General features: G+C 31.7%; 1 long non-coding RNA gene across 2 annotated transcripts; it reads right to left on the reverse strand.

The window, feature by feature from the left end:
- Positions 1-2,049: 2,049 nt before the first annotated feature.
- LOC129900697 (uncharacterized) lies at positions 2,050-5,362 on the reverse strand. 2 transcript variants are annotated; one of them, XR_008769671.1, is made up of 3 exons: positions 4,939-5,362; positions 2,678-2,799; positions 2,050-2,072 (listed from the first exon to the last, which is right to left on the reverse strand). It is a non-coding gene; the product is annotated as an uncharacterized LOC129900697 (long non-coding RNA). The 2 variants fall into 2 exon arrangements; XR_008769670.1 differs by adding an exon at positions 3,113-3,226 and having other exon boundaries at positions 2,056-2,799.
- Between the last annotated feature and the right edge of the window lie 1,431 nt (positions 5,363-6,793).

Raw genomic sequence — 6,793 nt, forward strand, 5'->3', positions numbered from 1 at the left:
CTTCGGCTTCGGCTTCGGCTTCGGCTTCGGCTTCGGATTCGGATTCGGATTCGGATTCGGATTCGGATTCGGATTCGGATTCGGATTCGGATTTGGATTTGGATTTGGATTTGGTCAATTGATATGATTGAATGATAATCTTTTTGGACCAAATTTTCTTTAAATTTTTTAATTAATTAATATTATTTATTTATTTAATTAATTAAGTGGAAAAAAAATCCTGACCCGCGACCCGCGACCCGTTTCTTTCCCGGATTAATTTAAAATTTCCCTCCGTTTTTTCCAACGGATTTTTGAATGGTTGCAACCTTGTCCGAAAAGTTACAAACCTTCTCAACAGGCAAACCTTTTCCCAACAGGTGCCTTTTATGAAAAGGTGTAAACAGTCTATATATATCTGTAAATCTTCAGAATGTTCCATACGAAATTCTGAACATACCATCTTCTTCTTCTTCTTTCTGCACTTCCTAAAATCGTGTGATATACATCCTTCAAGTGGTTCGCAGTCATCAAAGATTTGTAGTACCTCTACTTTGGTGAGTAAATCGTTCTATCCTGGGAGAAAAAATTCCAAAACCTCGGGTACTTTGAGGGGAATAATTTCCTTAAGGACACACTGTGCATTCAGTGGGCTCGATTCTGTTTCTGCATTAATTTTTCAGATTCTGTGTTTTATTACCTTTACTTGTTGTTACTGGTTTTAATATTTACAATACAGTTTACTAACACTTGCAACCCAAATTAACAAACGACAACACAAAAACCAAACGTATTAACAATAAGTTCCAAACTTTAGAATAGTAAGCAATATTTATGAAGCTGTAGGTTTTTTCCCCTTCATCTTTAATAGATCACCAAAACAGGACTGTACAAATAACAAACAACATTACTGAAAAAAAAATTAAATCCTTGTGACAGTCTTTCAAGAATATTACTCAGGAAAATGCTAACCGGTGGCCACAAAAACAATAATTCTAAATAAGAAGAGAAAAGACAGTCACATGAGAAATTCGCGAAAAAATAGTTAAAATAGCTTTCTAAACAGTAAATATATAGCTACCCGAATCATCTTATGAAGGCAAGAATGTGTTATATCATCATACATTACAAACAAGTTTACACTATTTTTGAGATTATCTTTCCATAGCCCTGTCTTCAGTTGAATAAGAATCCTTAAGAGGGAAAAAAACATGAAAAATTGAAAAATAAGTTGCATTATAATTAATTGCTTACTATACTTGCATCAAGTCTTTTGGGAAATACTTTCTTGCGAAAAATGATAGCAAATATTCACATCTCTCAACATATAACCGATACTTAGTGTACTTCCACATGTGGGGTATAAGGAGGGTAGGATGTACGCAAACTTTACCCCTTCCTTTATATAATTCTGCATATAGGTAGGCGTGATTGAAGTTAAGCTAATTGTCAACCAGGAAAGTAACAACTTCATCTTGGTCCTATTAGGCTATACATAACTATTTGGACAAAGTAAATCCAAAAGTGGCCTTATTAAAATATTTGAAGTTTGAAGAGTACATTAACCCAACGTTACCTTTATTATATTCTAGAGTAAATTTTTTTGGAATATCTTATTTGATCATTTTCATTTAATCTGTACTCAATTTTTATTTAGTTGACCTTTAAAAGGACAATAATTAAAAAGGAAAGGAAAATTTATGAAGATATTCCAAGTTTGTTGGATGGATTTGGTTATAAAATAAAGTAATGTCCTTGTTATTAAATATAATTTTTGGCATTGATCCTAAATTCATGCATGATTACATAACTTCAAGTAATAAGTAAACATATGAAAATCACATGATGATCTAAAGATACAACATGATATATTCGTGAGTGTGAACGATTAAACACTACTTCGAAAGACATGTCGTTCAAGAAACGTAGGTGAAGACAACTTCTACAACACTTGTATGTTGCAAACCACTTATCTACTCATATTGTCTAGTTGCTTTATTGAAAGAAAAGAATGAGAAGAACAACACATATTAATTACTCAAAAATATGAATATCTAACTCAATATGTTATCCCTATGTTAGCAACATAACATCTGCACAAAAAACATAGAAAAATATTTTAAAAGAATCACCAGCTAAGAGACGCAAATAGCAGAGAAATAGATCCATCATCAGTTGTTGTTATACTACACAATCTAAATGAGTAGCAAACAACATATAGTTGTTCAATTTCAATTAATATCAAATACATAAACCAAAAAATTTAAAAGAACAATATTAGAGGAGGTAGAATTAGGTAGGAATTTGAGTCCCTTGGACTCACATCAATAACGGTGTGTAGTTGAGGTTGACATATGAACTTAACAAAATTAGAGACTGGGCGTTTTTTATTACGAAGGCGTTGAAGCAATGAAAGGACTTTGTTAAATCTTAATTCTCTGCTTTTTGCCTTAGGATTGTAGTGGTGAAATTTTATCTTGATGGATATGGATAACAATCAATGTAATCCTTAGCTGCTATGAAGATATCATCCAGGATTCATAATTCACTTCCTGCACAACTAATGGCTAGGAAATAGTAGCTGAGGCCTAAATAGAGTCAAATACAGATACCAGACATGCCAATTTTTTTGAAATACAATGACAAAACAACATCCATCTGTGTATTTGACCATAAAAAAAAATACACACCAAAGTACCTTTTCTAAGTCTTTGCGTGGAAGCAACAACTTGCCTTTGACTTTATCAGGATCATTAGAAATTAGTAGCGGTGCCTGTGGATTTTAATTGTTTGACTCTTCTATAGCTGATATGAAGTGCTCTGCTATTTATGACACAAATGTAAATATTAACTCATCTTAATAATACATTTATATAGATAGCATGAAAATAGGGAAAACAATGATTTTCTCGAAATGGAGCTATACCCTTAGTCTGCAAGCATATGCCTAATCACGAGTCCGCTGCAATAACCAAAAAAGTTATCGAATAGAAACAGCACATTGGTCTCTCTCACTACACCAGTTCCATCATTTTGCAAAAGACTAATGTAATTATCAACAATAAGAGACAGGAAAGACTAAATTGATGTATCCGCTGCAATAATCAAAATATATAATTATTGAAAGAAATACCGCATCATCTCTCTCACTCCACCAGTACCAACACTTTGCAGTTGACTAAAATCTACATCTCGATGAAAACAATGCCCTCAATCAAGATCCGAAGCAAAAATCAAAATGAATTATCTACAGCAAGAGACGTGAAAACTCTCTCATAAACTTATTTCGAGTTCAAGATTCAATTAAAATGTGTATATAATTATATATAACTACGTAAACTCAATATATGGATAGAATAAGTGAGAAAAATTAACCCCAACGATTTACAGTTATCAATTAAGGAAAAAGTTTATATCAATCCATTAATAAAGGATGTCATATAGTCAAGAAACTTACTGTTAGAATTGCACATGGCCATCGAAATAGTTGTTTTCCAAATAATGAAAAATAATTGATTCATATTTTGTACTTCCAGTAGAGCCAAACTAAGAGCCCGTTAGGATGGGCTTTAAGTTGGTCAAAATCAATTTAAAGCCCCTTTTTAGTTTTTGAATTTTTTTTTTCTAAGTGGTTAAAGTGATTTTCTTTGAACATAAAAATTACTTTTATATCCCTTATATTTTAACTAAATTTCCAAACTACCCTTTTTATTCTTTTAACCCTAAAATTCAAACACTTATTTTCAACATAAGCACTTTTATCCAAACATTCAACTGCTTATTTATAAAAATAACTTTCATCACTTCAAAGTTCTAAAAGCATTTCATACATAAAAGTTATTTTTTTTAAGTCCATCCAAACGGGCTCTAAATCATTTGATAGTCTATGAAGATATCTTCAGGTGAGGAATATTGGAAGTAAGGATAGATACATCAAGGGCTCCTAAACTTGTCAATTTCTAATGGCGCACATGACGTTGAGAATCCGGAGGCTGCCGGTGGTATGCTGGTAGGGGCAATAGATAGAACACCAAGGTCGTGGGCAGTGGTGCTTTCGCTGTGGAAGAAGTGCACCGGCATGGAGTTGTGATTACTGCGAGAGAGGGAAATGACAGAGGAGGTAACTCGAAACGATGCGGGGAGAGAAAGGCAGAGAATAAAAGTTCTCTAAAATTACTGATTGCCGAAGCGATGCTTTTTTTCCATTTGAGTTTGGAGTGCCGTATGCCATGGGTAGGATAAAGGGTAGAAACAGAAAATTTAAATTAAAAGAGAATTCTTGGCTTCTTGTGACGCCATGTAGGCGGGCTTAATCACAATAATTCATGTAAATTTGATGTTTTATCGTGAACGTAAAAAAAAGAGATGAATTTACTATTTCATTCTCTTCACTGAACATTTTTTTTTCAAGAAGAGGACAAATGCCCATGTACTTAAACAAAAGGGACATCTATGTGTTCATATTCACTTCAAATACTCGTTAAAAAGTGAAATGGCTCGCTAAACTTCTAGCTTGAACCCTTCCTTTGAACCTTGCGTTCCAACAACTCTATGCAAGTAATAGTCGCTATTTGCCAAGTACTTCGATCTCTAGTTAGGACTTCTAAGCTATAGCCTGATTTTCTAGTCTCAATGGCTAATTCGATCGCAACATCTTCGTACAAAAATAACATAAAAGTTGGAACTATATCTGGATCATCTCATATTAGATTCTAAAAGCTAGAAGATTTTCGATTTTGAAGAAGATCATCTTCAAATTTTCATCTTAAAGACAAACATATGAGGGGAAATGCATATGGAAAAAAGTAATGCAAGTGGAATCATCTTAATTTTAAAAACTGTTTTTGTTTAAAAAAAATTACAAACTTGTACTAAGTAAATATCTGAATGAGCAGTTCTTAGAAGGCCACTAACCCAACAATCACTAATAATATAAATACAACATTAAAATAAACATACCACTTATTTTAGAAATGACAAAATATGTAGTACATTTATCTTATTTTTGCTCCTGTTGTAAACATAGTTGCTGGAAAAAATGTGATCAACTCCTCCATGACCCTACATAAATGAGATTCCTGTTGCAATGCACATGATAGTATTGGAATTTTACCATATCTAGCGATAAAAGTAAGAAATTTAAAGTTCTTTAATTGTGTCAAGGAGAAACATAGAAATGTTCTCATTTTTAGGACTTAAAATTCTTTTAACTCAACATATATATTATTTCATCACAACAGTGAATTTGGAAGAAAAAAATAATTACTTGAGTAAAGAACAATTGATTATATGCTTGGGAATGATTATAATTAATAATAATAATAGAACACTACACCATAGTTGTTAAATCATTACTTGATGACTTGGGAAAAAAATACAAGACCTGTAAGTCTGTAACATGTAGCTGTTCATTTCAAAGCTTGTAAACAATAATGAATCAAAATATATTAGAGAAGACTAATTGCTAATTTTTCGTTAAACATAGATTTGACTTTGTCGAAAGAAAGACAATTTTGGAAGAATCATTAGGATATGACTTTTATGTAGATGATCCAGAAGAATCAATTGTTCTTTTATAGAGTATAACCTTAGCAAAATATATAGGTAAGGTTATTGTTGAGAATCACATTATCGAGGTTTATTGAAACTAAACAAAAACAATATAATTAGTCTATTTTATTTCAACTTAATTGCACCTCCAAAAGCATGTAATTTGCCCTGTTCCCTCTCTTTGAATTCAACGTCCCTATCATGTCCTTCCCGGTATACTATTACTGACACTTTCAATTTAGTTATATCTTGGCTAAAAAAAACCTCCAAGTAATGCTTGGAAACAAAAAAAATTCATACAAAATTAAACGTTCCATTTACTTAGCTTGAAATACAAAAAGGTTGCCAGAATCTAAAACATACGACATTCCGTTGGACTTTAATGTAAATGTAAAAGAGAAGATGAGAGAACTCCAAAAAAAAATGTGAAAAAAAGATTAAAAAGAAAAGCAACATGATAAAGAGAGTTAAAGAAATATCCTTTTAGTTTATGTAACATATAGAACATTTAATATATTTAAGAAAGTTAAAGAGTGATCTTTGAGTTAGCCATTAGCCATAACACCATTCGAAGTTGCATCCCCATAGATAGTCTTCCCTATTGTGTTCCAAACCTCTTCCTTTCTGCAAAAAAAAAACTAAACACTTAATGTAAGCCACAAAATTCCAGCTCGAAACAAATGAAAGGGATCAAGGTATCTTTCAGATTTTATCTCAACGATTTCTCATCATTTTTCAAACTGAAAAAGCAAATATTGAAACAAAGGAATATTTTCAGATGTAGAAAGTCTACCAAAAATTAAACAGTAGTCAAAAAGTTTTGACAAACAAATACAACAAAAGAACAAACGGCTTATCTCATTACCATTATCTACGTAGAAAAGGGTAAATGAACATTCAGCATCTAGATATATTTGAGAGTAATTAAATGTCACAAAGTAGACTATAGCATAACAAAAGTATGTAAACTTACAAAAAGAAAATCTATTTGAAGAATAAGAGCTCGTTTGGATTGGCTTAGTTGGTCAAAATCAACTTTAAGCTATAAAGTTCTTAAATCAGTCAAAAATGAAAAGTTAGCATTCCTAACTTTTTTTTTCAAGGTGCTTAAACTCATTTTCTTTGATCATGAAAATTACTTTTATATCCCTTATATTTTAACTAAATTCAATTCACATCATAAGCACTTTTATCCAAACACTCAACTGCTTATTTATAAAAATAACTTTCAGCACTTTAAAGTTCTAAAAGCACTTTATACATA

This window comes from Solanum dulcamara, chromosome 8 (genome assembly GCF_947179165.1).
Source record: "Solanum dulcamara chromosome 8, daSolDulc1.2, whole genome shotgun sequence".
NCBI lineage: Eukaryota > Viridiplantae > Streptophyta > Magnoliopsida > Solanales > Solanaceae > Solanum > Solanum dulcamara.